This window comes from Pteropus medius, unplaced genomic scaffold (assembly GCF_902729225.1).
Source record: "Pteropus medius unplaced genomic scaffold, Ma_sr-lr_union100, whole genome shotgun sequence".
NCBI lineage: Eukaryota > Metazoa > Chordata > Mammalia > Chiroptera > Pteropodidae > Pteropus > Pteropus medius.
Window position 1 is genome coordinate 11487783 of NW_024346062.1, and position 19729 is coordinate 11507511.

General features: G+C 35.9%; 1 pseudogene; it reads left to right on the forward strand.

Annotated features, from left to right (window-relative positions):
• The first annotated feature begins 2591 nt into the window (after positions 1-2591).
• Positions 2592-17318, forward strand: LOC120612593 (deleted in azoospermia-like; annotated as a pseudogene).
• The last annotated feature ends 2411 nt before the right edge of the window (positions 17319-19729 follow it).

The following is a 19729-nucleotide window of genomic DNA, read 5'->3' on the forward strand; positions in this document are numbered from 1 at the left end:
TAATTATGTTCTCTCATGATGCTCAGGGCTATAGGAGACTTGAGAGCTATCTCAGGCCTTCTTACTGTCTTAAGCCCTCTCATCTAAGACATACTTCATTGCTGCCTCACAATGCTTCAGAGACCCTTTCTGTCACCCCAGACTTCAGAGAAGGCTTTCTGTCACCCCAGACTTCCTCTTAGAAGAAAATGATGAATCCCTTCTGCTATCAAACACCAGAAAACTCACCAAGTGTTATTATCAGATGCCTGTCTTCTAGCAAGCTTTGTTCAATATCAATCACATTATTTATTTTAACAAAAGTTTATAATACTTATTATTTGTCATGCACTGTTTTAAGTACTACCATTATTAACTCTATTTTATAGATGAGAATATGAGCCGAAGAGAGGCTAAGTAACCTTCCAAAATCTCACCACTAGTAAGCAGAAGAGTTAGAACTTGAACATTGGCAGTTAATAATGATGGATAATAAGAGTGATTCACATGAGGTGTATTAACCACACCAGAGTAGTGAAGACCTTAACAAGACACCATTTATAAAATTTACTCAAATGATCTCAGAGACGTAAAGTGCCTCACATAGACTAGCGCATTATGGCTGTCTGGATTATTTGATGTTTTTAAGAACCTGTCTTTATATGCATAGTTCTATTTACGTGTCAAGAGATACAGATGGCTTTTTCAGAGTGAGAAATAGTCACTCTTATTACATCATATTCTAAAATATAACAATATCAAGATCAGGTGTTTACTCCAATAATAAATGTTTTATATTTAAATTCAACATAGTTATAGAGGTGATCATAGTATACACAGTTCTTACCTAAATATATTTTACTCGTAATATTGACAGATTTTTAAAAAGAAATAATAGGAATATTTCAGAGTATATAAAATTTTCAATAAAGTATTTATCTTCAATATCTTAGAAAAATGAGTGCTATATATCTAATGTTTTGTGAAATTAAGCTTGGAGTCATAGATACTTCTCACAAATAAATTCCTTTTCCTGACATCTGAACTAATTTTGCCAGAAAAATTAAGTTCTTGTAATATACTTACATGAGTAAAATCACTCATTATAATATATAACTTGGTCTTCTGGGCAAGGTAAAGTCACAGGGCCAGATTTACCCTCCCATATGAGATAACCAAAAAAAAAAAAAAAAAAAAAAAAGTGAGCAATGGTTTCCAAGACACTGGATGTCAGGCAAAAAAAAAAAAAAAAAAAAAGACAGTAACCTCTAAGTGACAGAAAACAAATTGAGACAAGCCTTTTGACTGCCTGATTATGGCTGCGATGCAGGGAGCCCAGAGGAGCTCAGCAGACTCTCTGAGTTGAGGAGATGGAGCTGAGTCCAGGGAGAAGAAGGCATCTAAAGTTCACAGGACAGAGTTACAGAAAGGAGCGAACAGAGAGAGAACCCTAAAGGTCTGCAGAAGGTCTGCTTCAAGTATTCACTTGGGTGTTTAGCAAATCATGAAGAAACTACACCAGGCTGGGGAAAGAGGCAAACAAAAGAAATGGTAACAGTGCCCAGCACTCTCAAGGGGCCAGACTGGAAAAACCAAGATTCAAAGGGCATTGGGCAGAATAATTAGAATAATAGTTAGACATGACCAACAGAGGAACAAAGGAACAGAGGCCCAGCCCAGAGACCACCCAAAGAACACCCCATTGGTAGTAAAGAATCATTCCTGCATCCTGAGAGGCAAAGGACTGGAAGGCCATAAACTATAGCTGGTTTAATTTAGCCACAGACCCTTGCGCAGAAGGTACTACCCTAACCTGCCCACAACCTCAGCCTCACTATATCATCATTATATTATCATCTCTATGCCTGGGAAGTTCATGAATCTAATTATAACAGACTGAATTCTGGGTAAGCACATGCACAGTAGGCAGGGAGTTATATAGCAGCCAAGTGTCCATCAAAATGACTTCATGTGCAAATCACTTAGATATGCTTTTGTAACCAACTATCCCGGCCCTAGTATAATACAGACCTCCCCTTTCCATGGGGTTACAGCTCTCCTTCCTTGGTGTAACCTGATCCTCACAGAGCATATCTTCCTCTCCACATGGTTAGCCAGTTTAGGTGTCACTCGTTTCTATCTCAAAATGTGCTTTTAATAAATCTTACCTCTCATAACTGTCGCTGCATTGGAATTAATTTCTTCATCAATGATAAGAACCGATACTCTGGTGTTTCCTGAGCTCCCATCACCCCAATGGTAATATAAGGGGCCCAAAGGATCAAACTGTTTCTAAGTAACTTAACTGCATCACAAAACAAGTCACGAGAATATTTACCGAAATAAAAAATATCTAACACTCAACCAAGTAAAATATATGGCATCTAATAAAAAAATACCAGGGAGCTGTCCAAGATGGCAGTCGAGGAGGAGACATTGAATTCAACCCCTTTCATGAGCAAACCCAAAGACACACATATATAGACAATTACTCCTGTCAGACAGCTGAGGGCTGAATGAATGGCTTCTGAACAACAAACAAGAGAAGGAAACCAAACAGAGGCTAGGAAGCCTGGGAGCCCTCTTGCAGCCAGGGGAACTCTGCCTGAGGAATGAGTGAGAGCTCTGCTTACATTTCTCTCCACTTGAGTAGTGCGGCTTTGGCCTACCTCAAGCTCACCACAGTGCATTTTCAACTACATTGCCCGGAGCCTATTGCCTCTGAACAAAGGGAGCCAGCAGGAACCAACGGAGTGTCACCACCCCCACTTGGCTTCCCCGCCAGGAGCTGCTGCAGCCTGGCAGGTTAGTGCCCCAGACGTCATCATCACCTGCTGTGCTCCAAGTGTGCTCCCAAAACTACCACTTGAATAGAGCCTACACAGAGGTCACTTCCACAGTGGACCTCTTTCGGTACAATAAAGAAGAGGGAGACTATATGGAAAAGGCTGGGGAGCCGCGGAAGCTCTTGAGAGACTGTGGGAACTCTCGTGTCGAAGGGACCAGAAAGCGCTATTGTTTATGTTCCACTACACCTCCACAAGGTGGGTGAAGGCTCTGGCCTACCTGCAAAGTCGCTGCAGGCATGTTCCTGGACACATCACTTGAGCCCATTTCGGCAGGAAGGAAGTGAGTAGGAGGATAAACGTCGTAACTACATGCACCTGGCCTCCCCACCTGGAGCCACTCAGGTTTGGTGAGTCAGTGACCCGGATATTCTAGGCACTGCCCAGCTGCGACCGGAATGCCAAAGGCATTAGGCATATGCAGTTTACACAGAGTCCACTTCTACTTAAGCTCGCTTTTTCAAACTTTCAAACCTTTAGCTAAACTCATCAAAAAGAAAAAAGAGAACTCCAATAAATAAAATCATATATGAAGTTATAAGTGACAGTACAGAAATTCAAAGAATCATTTAAAAAGTACTATAAACAATTATATGCCAAAATAATAATACCAGTCATGAAAAGAAGGAAGAAAATAAGACCCATAAAGAAAAAAATAATCAATTGTAATGAACTGATGCAGATGTTAAAATTAGCAGGCAAGGATATTAAAACAGTTTAATATAACATGTTCAAAAGTTAGAGATATAAATACATAACAGTACCTGATTAAAACTTACAGAAATAGGGGGAAAAAAAGACAAAAAACAAAAACAAAAACAAAGCATCTTTAAGCTATGAGACAAATTCAAGTTACCCAATATACATTTAATTGGTGTTCACAAAGAAGAGGAAAGGAGTTGATTACATCAAGTGTTGTCAGTAATGAGTAAGAACTGGGATTCTCTTACACTGTGGAAATCTAAATGGTACAATCATTTGGGAAAATAATTTGATCATGTAATAAAAAAGTTAAAAAATAATATCCACCATATAGTCCAGCCATTCTACTCCTAGGTAGAAATGAAATTTCTGATAGAAATGAAAGTATATGGCCACACAGAGACCTGTACACACAAGTTTGCATACGTTTTATTTGTAATAACCCCCAAATGGAAACAATTCAAATTTTCATCAGCATGCAGAAGAATAAAGAAATCCTAGGGTATCAATATGGAATACTACTCACCCATGCTAATGAAAAAGCTAGATGAAAAATACTATATGATTCTATTTAAATTAAATTTTAGGAAATGTAAACTAATCTATAGTGACACAACACAGATCAGCATTTTGTGGGGTCAATATGAGGGTCAAGGAGAGTTGGGGGAAGGGATTACAAGAGGGCATAAGAAAACTTTTTGGGGGTGATGGATATGTTCATCTCTTGATTACAGTGATAATTTCGTGGGTATATACATGTACGAAAACTTTTCAAGTTGTTTACCTTAAATATATTCAGTTTATATTATTTCAATTATATATTAATAGAGCTGCTTTTTAAAACCACATAAAAATAAAAATGAAATCAATAGTTTCACATGAGGAAAGATTTTTATAATATGATTTTATAGCACATGATCGGATCAATTAAATTTTGTTTTACCCTTTACCTCTTTCCTCTAATTTTGTACTTGATTATTTTTTATTTGTTTTTTAGGGGCGTGCCATCATTTTAATTCTGTAGACCTTTGATGTTTCCCTCATTAGCAGTCAGACTATCCCCTCTGCACTTGAGTTTTTAATATATGAAATCAGATTCATTTAAGAGAATTTTTTAACAGGATATATATTATTTTCCATTACACTGAAAGTAAATATATAGAAACTTTTTCTGTATTTATTTTTTAAGTAAATAATCAAATGCATTCAGAAATGAGGCATACTCAGTATTTTACATTTAGGCCTTTTCATAAGAATATAATAACCTAAATTTCCATGACCACAATATGTATTTAATATCTATGCCAAAATTTGTTGGTAAATAAATAATTTAATACTGTATGTTTGGGGAAAAATAAAAATTCCAAAAACTGGATTTAAGTTATAATTATCAGATTGCTAAGAAAATTTTGAGGTACAAATATTCTTTTATGGCAAGTTTCTCTCTATAATAGAACATTAAAGCAATTTTGAATTTTTACGTTATCTCAGAACAATAAGCTTAGGCAATTGTGAAAGCTTAGGTGTGTATTGTCACTAGGGATTTTTATACTCTTTACCAGAAGATAATGTTCTGGAAAATGATCTGTTTTTGAGACTATTTCCAATGGATAACAAAATCACTTTTACAAGATCAGTGAGAATCCTATCATGTGAGAAGAGGCTCCTATAAGATTTCCTTCCACTGGTCTCTTCTTCTTATAGTTCATTTTTCATATTGCTTCCAGAGTTCTGAAATAAAGATTTGATTATGTCACTCCTCTATTCTAAAGCCTTCCATAATTTTGCAGTGTTTAAGTTCTTATTTAGAATATGTCCATCATTGTTTTCCACCACTACTACCACTACCTCCTGTGCACTCTAAGCTTTAGCTACAAATAAATTAGACATATCTTTCTTTTATTTATAAATATGTATATATTGACATTATTCTCTTTATGTTTTATCGAGATCACTCCTCTGCTGTGTGGGAAATGAACTGGAGGAGAGTAAAAAGAATGAAGGGAAACTGTAGCATTAACTCTTGTGAGAAATGATAGTGACGTGAAGTACTGGAGTGGCATGAGTGCTCAGGGGACCCTTTGTGATTGCTCCTCCTCTGCGTTTCTGCCTTAAGAATTCCTAAATAATATTCAGGAACCTACAGGAATGTCACTGCATTTATAAGTTTTTTCCAATTGCCAAGACAGATTCCTTTTTTCCCTCCACTAAGCTTCCTTATCAATTTGTACATACTTCTGCTGTAGTTCCTAGCTCAATTCAGAATAATTATTTGTTACCATGTTTTATGTTCCAAGACCTCAGAAGCTGGTATAAAGCTAATTAATATGTTGGTCAGGATCCCCTCAGAAAAAGCATATCACACTCAAAAGGAGTAACAGAAGAGAGTTTAACCACAGGGCTCTTAGGATGTATGAACAGAGTAACATGAAATCAACAAGGCATATAATGAAGCACCCTGGGTTAGACAATCTTAAGAAGCTGTTAGTCTTCTAAGCCTGATGGGGCAAGAGAAGGGGGCAGTTACCAGAATTCAGTATGAGCTATAGCTACAATGACTCTTATTAAATGCTTGAGTAAAAGAATTCAGCCATTGACAAACTGGAAGGAATTCAGTCACTGACAAACTTCTCTTAGAAGCACAAAAAAGTCAATGTTCTGACTTTACTATCCACTTCATTTTGAAAGCAGAGGACACTGATTGATGCAGTTCATAGATTCTGACCTCTGGGACACAGGCAAGTTGGAGAGGTGGAGAGTGGATCTGCAGGGGAAATGTAAAGCCTCCAGCAATTCAAAATGAAAATTAAATGAGTGATTGAATTAACAGATGGAAATGTGAATGAGAATCCATACATGGAAAGAGAATAGAAAACTTGGAGAGTTTTCTTTGGCATCTTATTGTCTGGCTACAACAGGGCCAACCAAAATGGCAGTTAAAAATTAAATTACAAGTCTCTAGAAATTCTGTGTTAGTGCTTCATGAAGTGTTTTCTTAAGACCACCTGCACCAGAATTGACTAGATTACATATTAAAACAGATTTCTAGGCACTATGTCAAGCCTATTAAATCAGAATCTCTAGGGATAAAGCCCAGGATTTGAGTTATTAAGTTCCATGAGTGATTCTGATTCTTTCTTTCTTTCTTTCTTTCTTTCTTTCTTTCTTTCTTTCTTTCTTTCTTTCTTTCTTTTCTTTCTTTCTTTCTTTCTTTTCTTTCTTTTCTTTCTTTCTTTCTTTTCTTTCTTTCTCTTCCTTTCTATCTTCCTTCTTCCTTCCTTCCTTCCTTCCTTCCTTCCTTCCTTCCTTCCTTCCTTCTCTTTCTTTTCCTTTTTTTTCAAGAACCACGGATCTGAAGGTTTTTAGAATTAAAAACTTCATAAAATTGTAGGCGATATTCTCCAGTTTATCACTTTATACTTGTTTTAATCTTCATGATAAACTGTAACTCTTAGTTAAGGTGTTAGTTTTAATCTGGAGATAACACAAGACAAGCAAAATACTCATTGCAAAAAATTGCCAGGCTGTGAGCCCCTTGGGGGTAAACTGTCACAGAATCAGAAGGAAATCTGCATCAGAGAGGCATATTTCTTTTCTTCTTTTCCTGTGCAGAGTGTATCTCAGGGATGTCTGAAGTCCCCAGCCCTTTGTCACAGACAGGTGGTCTGGAACCAAACTTAGTCATTACTATGCACCCTAATCCCAGAGGTTCCACAGCCCTTATATTAGCAAAGCAAGCTCATTTTCAAGAGGCTTAATGTTGGTGATACTTCATCAGGTATCAGCAAATGGCCCCCTTAACAAACACATCACCAGAAACAATGCTGCCAAAAGCAGTGAGTGTCAACTTGAGAATGACAGCCCAATTCCTAACAGAGCATCACTAGGGATTCGTTATGAGGTGGTGGTGGGCAATGAGGATGGAATACTTTTGGTGGGCCACATGTGTGAGAGCTGAAGCAGCTAGCCTCCCAACCATGGCTCCGTAAATGGTACATTAAAGGAATATCCAGGATGGGAATTAGTACTGTGTGACATTGATACCAGAATGTCAGAATCTTTTCTGTTTCTTTTTGCCATCTAGACAGAAGAAAAAAATTATGGGGAAGTTTTTTTAAATCAGGAAAATAGAATCTATACTATCAAAGTATTAGCTTTCTCTAGTGATAACCAAAGCATTGTTAAAAAGAGATTGTATCTTACTACACATATTTTGGTCAGGGATGTCCTTATGTGTTATCTCAATAGGGCATTCTGAGGGTCTGTGAAATTAACTAATGCTTAGAAATATTTAAAAATCCTTTGAAAAAATATTAATGGGATATAATAATTATAATGGCAATATTATTACCTGGTACATATTGAGTAGTTACTTTGTTCCACATGTGCTAATCACTTTGCATATATTACCTCATTTAATTGTTTTAACAACGACCTGATGTTATATGTGTGGTATTATTTTTTCTTATTTTATAGATGAAGAAACTGAGACTTAGTAAAACTTTGGTTTAAATTCCTAAGTTTCTACAGCTTTAAGTGGCAGAGTTGGAATTCTAACTGAACAATGACAGGCCCCATGCTTTTGGTAAAAATAGTCATTTTATACTTAATTCAATTTATATCACCTTAAGGTCTGAAAGATATATAAAATTTTCAAAATATTTATACTGTCATTTAAATACAGTTTCAAAGTAATATGTGAAATGTTACGTATGAGAACTATGGGGTAAAATCCTAGGTTTTGGAGTCAGATCACTGTTCAAATAATGATTATGGTAATAATTAGCCAGATGACTTTGGTATTTCTGAGATTTTGCTATGAGGAGTTGACAGAATGTGCTTTGAATACCTAAGGCAGTGTAGATATTCATTCAATAGTGACTATTATTTAATGGATTACATTGTCTTCATACTAAAACTCAAGGGGACATTTTAAAAAGTGGACATATTCAGTTTTATTGTTCTTCAGAGAAAGAGACTGTATCAGAATTTCGAATGTAGGAAGATCAGTCTTACAGAATAATTATTATTTTTCAGCTTAAAATATATGCCATTTAACTTTCAAATTAATATATTTTTACTCCCTAGTTGAGATTCTTAAATCTGAAGCCACAGCTCAAGATCATGGTAGAGAAGCAGCTATGAAAAATGATGACGTGTGAAATGTCGGTGTTTGTAGGCTACTTAGGTAGAACGAGGTAGTTAAATAGAGCTTAGAAAGTCAAAGGACTTTTAAACAATGATGTTATTAATGTGCATGGTGAAACAATGGGAGGAAGATGTTAAGATGTAAGAAGAGAAAGATTATAACCCATGTATTGAAATCACGGAAACAGGTAAGGGTCATGGGACTTGGTAGATAAAAACAATAAAGATAAAAAAAATAGCTTGCTGAGTTTTTGAAAGTACTGAAAAGAAGTTTGAAAACAACAATAGGAAGCAAAGGGTATGGTAATTCCCTAACTCAGGTAAGCCTCGAAGACCCGTGTTTCTGCTCTTGGTTTCTTAGGTTATTCTGGAGAGAGGTCTATAATAAAACTGGTTCCAACATAAACTCAGCAGAAACCAGCCACTTGCTGCTCCTAATCAATGCTTTAATTTGTCTCTAAATTGATGGCATTTGCATAAATTTGTTTCATTCCCTTAAGAACAGAGCCCTAACTCACACTTATTATCTACAAATAATCTCACCTTCTACTTAAGTGAGATCAAGACCAGCAGCAATGAACTTTCTCATTCACCATCTTTCCCGTTTTTCTCCCAAACCCTGATCTTCTTCATGCATCTTCTCATCTCTACCTCCTATTGCAGATAAAGAATTATAAGGCTCATTCAGTTGTGACTTCATTCCATCTCGTCCCAATCCTGAGAGCTTGTCCCAATAATCACATACTTTTCTCTTTATATATATATATACTCTCTCTCTCTCTCTTCTCTCTCTCTCTCTCTCTCTCTCTCTCTCACACACACACACACACACACGCCCACACACACACACACACACACATTCTCTTTCTCTGTCCTAGATCCTTTATCTCAAGGGTTAAGACTGCGAACATGGTACTATACCTTCTCCCATCACACAACTGCTAGATTTCTCAAACGAACATTCTCAGAAAAGGAGCCTCCATTTCCTGTTTCTTTTCTCATTTGCTCCATTAATCTAGTGTATTGCTGTCTCAGTGGTGTAATAATAATCTGCCAAATTTAAGATTTTTTTTCTTCCATCCTTATCTTGAACTTCTCCGTAGAATCTTTTTCACTATAGCTCTCCTCCAGTGCCTTCCATGATACTGCAATCTCAAATTGTTATTTTTAGGACCTTTTTATAGACTGTTACTTTTTATCCTGCCCCCTAAACAGAAGTTTCCAGTTTCCATCCTTAGTCCCTTTACCTAATCTGCTAATGTTTTTTTCCCTATAAAATCACCTGTAGTAAACTTGCTTTAACTATCATTTCTAAGCTAATCTGTATACTGACCATCACCTACATCACAAGCTTTTTCTCTCTTCAAAACTCTCTTTTGATCATCTCCACCAAGATGCTCTACAAGCACCACAAACTGAACCCAACACCCTTCTTGTATCATCGAGTTTCACAACTCTGGGCCTCTGTGATTGCATTCTCACCTCTCTGCCTCACATTCAAAAAGTTGCTAAATCCTCTGCATTCAACCTTTCTAATATTTGACAATCACTTCTCTGTTTCTATCGGCACTCTCTTCACTATCTTTCATCTGGTAGCAAAGGATACTTTTTGAACAATACCTTTCAAAGTTAGAGTGTGAATTTAAAAGGTTGGAATCTAATAAATATGAATATGGCAGACAAATCTTCAAAGCTGGGGTTTTCTCACTCCAACATCCACTTTAAACTCCAGTCTCTACTCGAGTCCACCATATACAGTAAGCTTCTAGAAATACTGCAAAGAGAGAACATTCTTGAGTTTCCTAGAAACTTATTATTCTTCACTCTTTTTGTCAATATTCAAAGACTCTCTTAGATTTTATGTTACCTTCTGGCTTCCCAGAATTTCCCAGCTGGGAGCCTGGCCTCTCTGGGCACGGTGCCTCAATGCCTCTCTAGTCTCTCTTTTAAACTCATTTTTTTTTTTTTTAATCGTGGGATTGTGGAAGGAGTTTGAGATTTGGAGTTAGAAAAGACCAATATCAAATCCCACCCCTGCAACCTACTGACTCTGAGACGTTGGAGAAGTATTATGTAATATTTCTATATTTTTTTAAACTGTGAAAAAGGTTGATAACATCTACCTGAGCATAATTGGTGATGATCAAATGAAATAATATATATAAGCACATACTATACAATGTAAAAACTCAAGAAACACTAGCTCCTTCTAAGTCGTTTTTAATTTATATTAATGTAATTATATCTGGTACTATCTGATAGTATCCTTCAGGAGTAACAATAGAGTCTTATAGACAATACCTGAGTGAAGGTACATTTCTGGTAAACACAGTTGGCAAATAAGAATGTTCTTCACACCACCCTTTAAAATGATTTCTACTTTGCTTCATTTTATATCATTCCTGTGACAATGTGGATAAAACTATTGTTATGTTCTTATTGGTTATTAAAATGCTTTAAAATGTCACTTTTTTCTAACCCGATGAAATCTGGTTAGGAGTGGAAGTGACTTTTAAAGAATGGCCATGCTAGTGAGGTTGACTAAAAGCTAGGGGCCGGGGGCGGGGGGCGGGGGACAGTATTGGGTGAGAGGCAGCGATGTTGTCAGACAGATGGCAGGGGACAAACTGAGAGGCACAAAGGATGGGCTGGCAGGCTCAGGTACCCTTTTCTCTTAGCCAAGATTCAGGGAAATTTGGGAGTGTGAAGAGGAGTGAAAGCCCAGGTGGACAGTCTTTCTTAACTAGCACTAATTAATTAGTCTTGGCTGGGGGAAAAAGAAAAAACAAAACAAAACACTTCTATGTAAAAGAACACTGCAGATCCTGCAGTGTTGTTTGTTCAAAGACTTTGGATTAGTTTTGGCCATTACAGACTGCAATGGGCATTCTATGTGCCACTTTTCATCTCAAAAATTTTTATTTAGGATGTAAACATATGATTCATAATCTAGGAGTTTATTATCATCAATAAGTTCTCCTGACCTAATGTTGATTTTAATGAACTCAACATAAGTTACATTTCTGTAATTCTATCTTTACCACTTAATATTTTTTTCCACCTCTGGGTCATGTTTTAAATGTGATCAAAATAGCAGAGTCTTTGGAGAGTATTTAGCATAGGCGGTCAGGACCACAGGCTATAAAGTCCGATGGCCCAGTTTCTAAAGCTAAAGCTACCACTTACCAGTTACATAACCTTGGGTACTTCATTTAACTTCTTGTAGCTTTATTTTTCTCATATGTGAGATGGGAACAATAATATCAACCTCAAAGTGCTAATGAGAAGATTAAACAAATTAATATATGTAAAGTCCTTGAATCATGCCTGGCATGTAGTTTTAAGTTATCTAGTAGCCTGGCACATAGTAAATATTACATGAGTGTTAGCTATTGCTGCTGCTAGAAGCTGTCAGAGTAAATTCTACATGCTATATTATTACTTAAAAACAGTACACAATTTATCATCTTAGAGGAATTTATTCAAGTGTGCCAGATAAGTGTCTAAATATACTTACTCATCAAATCAAACGTGAATTTACCCTGTAAGTTGAAGAGAAACACAGTGAAAACAACCATTTTTTTTTAACAGAAAATTGTTTAAGTTTTAGTAACTTAATATAGATTTAAATAGTTTATAAAAGCATTTGGCTGACTCTGATGTTGATCAAGTTCAGAAATAACGTGAGAACAAAATAAAAAGATTATTGAATGAATTATTGATTCATTCAATAAGCAATTACCATATGCCTTTCCTGTACAGAGGTTTAAAGAAGACACAAAGTAAAATAAGACCAATTTCATACCTTTCCAGAGTTATAATCCAGTAAAGAAAAGTCAGATAAATAAATTATTTTAAATCATGGTACTGAGCACAATGAAGTCAAGTATGAAATGATATGGGAACATACAGATGAAGTAATCTGTACATGGGATATACTTCGTGATGGTTTGGGGCTGGCTATTGAAAGGCAAGTATTTATCCTTACCCTTAAGTTGGATCTCTAGTGTACAGGGAGAAAAGAAACTCATGGCATCAATATTCTCATATTCTGTTAATATCCTTAAATTTTTTTCAACCAAACCTGTGAAAAATATAATATAAATATATAGGCTTGACCCCCAAGCAGAAAACATTTGAAGTCTTCAAATTTATTAGGAAAAAATTAATTATACCAAAGAATATTAATGCATTATATCAATGCAACATTGCAGTTAATATTTTGAATGCATGGGAGGAAAAAAGTTTCAAAACTGCAAACGATAGGTAGACCTTTAGGAGAATTGTGAGAGTGTTTCCTCTTGATTCTCATGTTGTCCCTGGACTAATGTGCTATGTCAGGGTCCCCACATAGTAATTAGTGCCATGAAAATACACAGGTAGACACTCAGCAAGATAAGAAGATCTTTCCTGGATATTGTTCCCACAGTAATAGTCACTTAACCCTTTCATACATCCATCCACATCCTCCCTGGTCAAGTGTGAAGTCACAAAGCAGAGATAGCTTCTTGGTCTTGGTCAACATTATCCAGTCATGTTGAATCAAACTTTTCTTCTTCTTTAAAGAAAAATCTGTAAAACAATAAGTTCAAAAACTAACATAACTTAGCCAATATTAAGTGTATTTTTAGAATGTATAAATATCTTTTTAAAGTTTCTTAAACTTGGTTAGATGCAAAAAAAATACAAATTAAAATATTTGATAAATAGCAGGTTTCATAGTATAATTTCAAAATATAAACTACCAATCCACATAAGTACTTATTAAAAGGCTAAGCTCTGACATTTCCACATCGAGTGTGAGCTTAGGAAGTTAGGGAGATAGATTCCTGGGGACTAAATCACAGGAGATTTTGATTAGTTCCATGTGTTAATTGGCTCATTCTGAGGCTATCATTGACACCACTCCTCCAACTATAGACACCATAATTAAAAGAGTCAGTCACATGCTATAGCCAGTTAGGAAACACAGTGCAAAGACAAATCCCACACATAATAACAAAAAATACATAAAATACAAAGGAAGAAATTTGAGAAGAGGGCAAGACCTAAATAAGGAAAACTATAAAATGATATATGTATTTAATAAAAAGCTCTGAGAAATTGGAGAAGCTTATCACACTTCAGTCAAATTAGCTAAAGCATCACCCTTCTCTATCCTACTACCCCTATTGCTTTCTAAAAGGTCAGATTCAAAGAAATGGCTTTATCTGAAACAAATATCTTTGCTTATTTAATTTCTGTCTTGGAATACTAAAAAAAAAGCTTGTAAAAGCAAGTCCTTTCTCTCTTTTTTTTTTTACTCACATCTGGCACACTTGTAAAACTCCTTAATATGTAAAGAGTTCTTATAACTCAATACGTAAGATAAATTCTTGCTGCAGAAAAATAAAGACATTAAAATGCATAAATAATAAATACAAATTGCTAATAAATAAAAAAGTCAAACTTCAATGAGCAGTCAAAAATATAAATTGAAAATACATGGAATAGCATTTTGGCCTTCAGTTTTTGTAAATAATTTGTCAACATGCATCACAAGAATTTTAATCGTGTATGCCTTTTGATTCAGTGATTCTATTTCTTAGGAAGGAATCGGAAATTCACCAAAAAAAGCATATGGATATTGATCCTCAGTACAGAGTTCTAAGAGAAAAAACGGAAAAAACATTTAAATATCCACCCATGGGCTAGTGAATAAATAAAGTATGCTTACAGCTATATGAGGTAGTAATATGAAGCCATTAAACATTGTGTTTTCAATGAATAGGAAATGATTTGGGGAAATATACAGAAAATTGATGTCAGAAAGACCCAAAACAAAATACAATACTGCCTACATACTATTATCTTAATTTGGAGGTATGTATCTATGTGTGTGTGTGTGTGTACAAACACACCAAAATTAGCAATGATTCTCCCTGGGTGCTGCAAATCTTGTTTCTCTTAATATGCCTTTGCTTATATTTTATAAGGTGCACAGTGAAAATTACATTAATTTTATGTCAATTAAATTTTTTTTTTTAATTTCCAGTTATCTTATTTAAAAAAAAAAACTCAGAACTTGTCTGTTGAGACTAGAGAGGACATATTATAAAAGGGAATATTGTCTCTGGTCAAGATGGTAGAGTAGGTAAATGCCGTGCTTACTTCCTCCCATGACCACATCAAAATTACAACTAAACTATAGAACAACCATCATTGAGAATCACCTAAAGTCTAGCTGAAAAGAAGTCCTATACCTAAGGATATACAGAAGAAGCCACCTTGAGACTGGTAGTAGGGGCAAAGATGTGGAATGGGCGGGTTCTACACCCATGTGTGATGTTTCAAAATTGGGAAAGATATCTTGGCTCTGAAGGTCCCCACTAAGGAGCAGAAAGTCCCAGCTGTATACTAGGCTCCCCAGCCCAGGGTTCCAGTACCAGGAAAAGACGTCTCCAAAACTTCTGGCTGTGAAAACTAGCAGAGATTGTGACTGAATGAGACAATGGGTGGCTGTAGGCACAGACATTCCTCTTACAGGCCCATGCACAGACTTACTCACTGACAGACTCACTCACTCAGAGCTCCAACTCTGGGACAGCAGCTCAAAAGTTCCAAGGACACTTTTGGATTTATGGCAAGGGCTGGAGGGCCAGCTTTCTCCTAGACAGAAATGCTGGAAAAAGCCATTGTATCTTTGTTAAGCTATCCTCCTACCCACCCTGGGCACATAAGCAGGTACTGTATCTGAGTCTCAATTGCCCTGGCTACACTGGTATCCCTGCCCTGGTGTCCCTGAGACCCCAGCCCACCCAACTGCAGGCCCACTCAAGTTAATTCCAGTGGTTTTTTTTTCCATACAAACAGCCTGTCTTGTCTCATGCTGCAGACTTTCCTAAAATTTCTCAAAGGTTTGCAAACCTTAAAATGCAGCATCTGGCCTCGCAGCCCCAAGTCCAGCACTAGTGGCAGCTGGCCTCAGTTCACAGCTTAGCTTCTCCCAGGAACCTCCAAGCACAGTACAAGTGGTCTCAGGCAGGGCATAAGCAGTGGCTAAATTTGGCCTGCAACAGAGTCTCTCCCAAGAAGCCCTAGAAACACAGCAGCTGGCCAGCTTTAGACCACACCAGAGCACCACCCAACCACCTCCAAAAATGATACACCTAAAAGGCAGACTTGGTAGGCACTAGAGCCCTGCTAAAGCAAATCTTGCTCTGTAGGGTCAGCCCCCCTCTACTGTAGTCACAGACAGTCCTCACAACCAATCGACCTGAGGGTAAGCCCTTCCCTTTGATATGCAAACAGCAATCAAGACTCAACTACAACAGGAGGGTATATACAACCCACATAAGGAACATACCTGGAGCATCATTGGGCTCAGGAGACCAGGGAGACTGCACCACTGAGCCCAACAGGATATCTACTATATAAGGCCACTCTACAAAAGACTGAGAGAAAAAGCAGCTCAACATAATACATAGAAACAAACACAGGGAGGCAGCCGAAATGGAGACAAAGAAACATGTCTCAAATGAAAGATCAGAATAAATCTCCAGAGAAAAAAACTAAACAAAATGGAGACAAGCTATGTACTAGTTGCAGAGTTCAAAACACTGGTTATTAGGATGTTCAATGATCTCAACATAGAGACAGGAAATAAAAATTGAGATAAACATAAAAAAAAGTCAGAAATAAAGAGTACAATAACTGAAATGGGGAATACATTAGAGGGAATCAAAAGTAGATTAGACGAAGCAAAGGAATGAATCAGCAATTTGGAAAATAAGTCTGCTGCAAATTCTGAGACTCCAAACTCAACCACCTCCAGAGAGGCCAGAACCAGTTCTCATCAGCTACAACCAGCCAAGGCTATGTTTTACCTGAAGGCAAAATGTTTGTTTCTATGTATACCAAACATCATATTTGTTGGTGGAATTGATGTTAGGATAGATAACACTGAAATTAGAAATTTCTTTGCTAGATATGGTTCAGTAAAAGAAGTGAAGATAATCATGGATTGAACTGATTTGTCTAAAGGTTATGGATTTGTTTCCTTTTATAATAATGCAGATGTGCAGAAGACAGTAGAATCACAGATAAATTTCCATGGTAGAAAGCTGAAACTGGGCCCTACAATCAGAAAACAAAATTTACGTCCTTATCATGTGCAGCCATGTCCTTTGGTTTTTAATCCTCCTCATTCATCATAGTTTGAGAGTGTCTGGAGTAATCTAAACACTAAAATTTTATGCAGCATTCAACAATGTGAATCCTATAACTCAGTATATTCAGATATATCTTCCTTACGGAAGTTCATCACTTCAGGTCATCACTGGATATCAGTTGCCCGTATATCAGATGCCACCACAGTGGCTTGCTGGGAACAAAGGAGTTATGTTATACCTCCAGCTTATACAGTTGTTATCTACCACTGTAATGAAGTTGATTCAGGAGCTGAAGTTTTGTCTAGTGAATGCTCCATCTTCTGGAAATGACCCGCAAAAGAAGTCTGTGGACCCAAGCATACAGACCGTGGTACATTGTCTGTTTCATTGAGAGAACAAACTGAGAAACTCTGTTGTTATTCAAGTTGACTACTTTAAGGATAAAAGAGTGCATCATTTTAAAAGAAGTCAGGTAGTGCTTAAGTACGTTTGATCTTATCTACTTTCTAGTCTTGTGGGAAGTTGCTGCTTTTGAATATTAAGAAGTTTTTTCAGTATTATAGAAATTTAATTCTGAAAATTGATAAATCATGTTCAGACTATATTAATAAATCACATTCAGAATATTGATAAATCACATTCAGACTACTAGATTGACTAGTTTTATTTTACATTGAAACTGTTTTTCATTACTGGTTCTGTGTTGAATGCATAGCCGAAAGTAAAAAATAATTGAGACTGAAAGGAGTAACTATAAGGTATATTTGTAAGGAATTCTTAAAATTCAAATTAACATTTTTAACAGTTTAAAAGCAAATGCTGATTTTCAAAAAATTGTTTTAGAAAACGCACTATTTCGAAAGGTCAGAATTTTGATAATTAGAATATAAACGTTTAACTTTTCCAGCAGATACCTGTGAATAGTACAATATTTATAATATTGTGCTTTACATTTATGATTTGTCTAGAAATTTATCACAAAAGCAGAGTTTTTAAAACTGCATTTAAAAAGAAACTGCATTTTTAATCAGTGGAACTTAATATATAGTTAGTTTTATTGAAGTCTTCCTTATCTAAACCCAGTAAAACCAATATTAGACAGTCCAATAAGGGGGTGTCATGTTTATTAGTTGGAAATATTTTATCTTTTATCTAGAATTTGCACATAGATATTGCATTTGATCAGGATGGTAATTAGAATAAAATTCTGGATCTAATTTTTTTAAAGACTCCAAGACAAACTAAACTTTACTAAGTACATAAATTTCTCAGGGAGTTACCATTCTCCTTTTTTCTTTAATTTTTTCCTTGAAATGCTAAAATTAATGACTATATCTCAAATTTTGCAAATTAATGGTAATAAAGAATGCTGAAGCTTTATAAAAACTATATAAAATTATTCACTGGAAAAAAAGGAAGGAGAGAATGTTTTCTGACGTGTGTAATCTAATTGTTTCGTTGGAGAAAATTTACTCTCATACATATTTCTACTTAGTTTCAGGTTGAGCCATGTAATTTTTATATATTTTTTCTTTTTTTCTTCAAGTTTTGGCACATTATAGTAGTTGATTTAATTTTTTCACAGATTAAAATGCAAGCATTTTATTAGTGTGCTTTGATACTATGGACCCAAATTCTTGCTTTAGGAAGAAACAGTAAACTATGATCCATGAACTTGGACAGTAACTGAATGCTCAATTGGTCATATTAAAATTGTTCCATTTCTTTAGCATAGAAACCAGATATAATATTTGTCTTACATCTTTCTGAATGTCGTAATACATCTATTCTGAAGTTCTTAATGATAAAATGTAATCTTTGAGAATTTAGAACACAAGAAAGGCTAGAAAAATTTTATTCTCAACACCATATGCCTTTCATTACTATTGATATTAGATATAGCTGAATATTGTTTTTCGTGTGGATACAATTAGATAAGCCAGACTTCTATCAATAGCAAAGGTTCCATATCCTTTCTGTTTTAACACCTCATAGGCACTTTCACCCACGAAATTATAGACCTTCCTTTGAAATATCATTGTCAATGTCCATTCTCATTTCTAAACTCAGTATAAAAGACAAAATTTTTTGCATATTTACTTCATTCCATGTAGCCACAGTTGAGTCACCACGGTCTTCTCAAATCCATGCATGGCAGCTGCTGAAATGAATGCTGAGATGTTCAGATATAAAATAGCCCACACTAGTAGAAGCCAGATTAAACACACTTCTAATCACACAGGGCTTGGGTTGTCACTGAGTTTCAGACAATGTATGTAAGTTCACTCACTGAGTTAGAAACTATAATTCTGATGCAATCAGACTGTGCTAAATAATCTTAAATATAATGAATTTGAAGGCAGTAATTTTTCTCTGGATCAAATTGTGGCAACTCTCTCTCTGTTCCTGACAAAGTCCTGAGATTACCACCACAACTTTAAAATTGTTTTTGACAAAGTCATCATTTCCATCACAATTTTGGGTATCTGAAGAAATAAGCTCCTATTTTGTAGATCCATATATTTTCCCTTTCAGTTTATCTTCCAAAATAATAGCAAGGGCAGGTTCACTAGCAAAACTTTTACTCAGAATGCTGATGGCCCAAGCTATACCAAGTCTATGTGTGATGAGAGCAGTCATCCTAAGTGGAAAATATATTAAACTGGTTTTTTTAGAAAGTGAAGAGTAAGATAAGAATTAAGGTGCTAATACTTTTGGGGAAGTGCTTGCCCTGATGGTGAAGATGAGAGGAAAGTGAAGCAAGACAAAGGAAGGTGAAACCAGTGTGCTACGATGTGCTACCTCACTGGTTTCTGCTTAACAATGAGCCACAAAGAGACCTGGTGGTTTGCCTTGTCCTTATGTTACCTGGCACTCAGAACTTGTTTGTAAGGTTTGCAACGA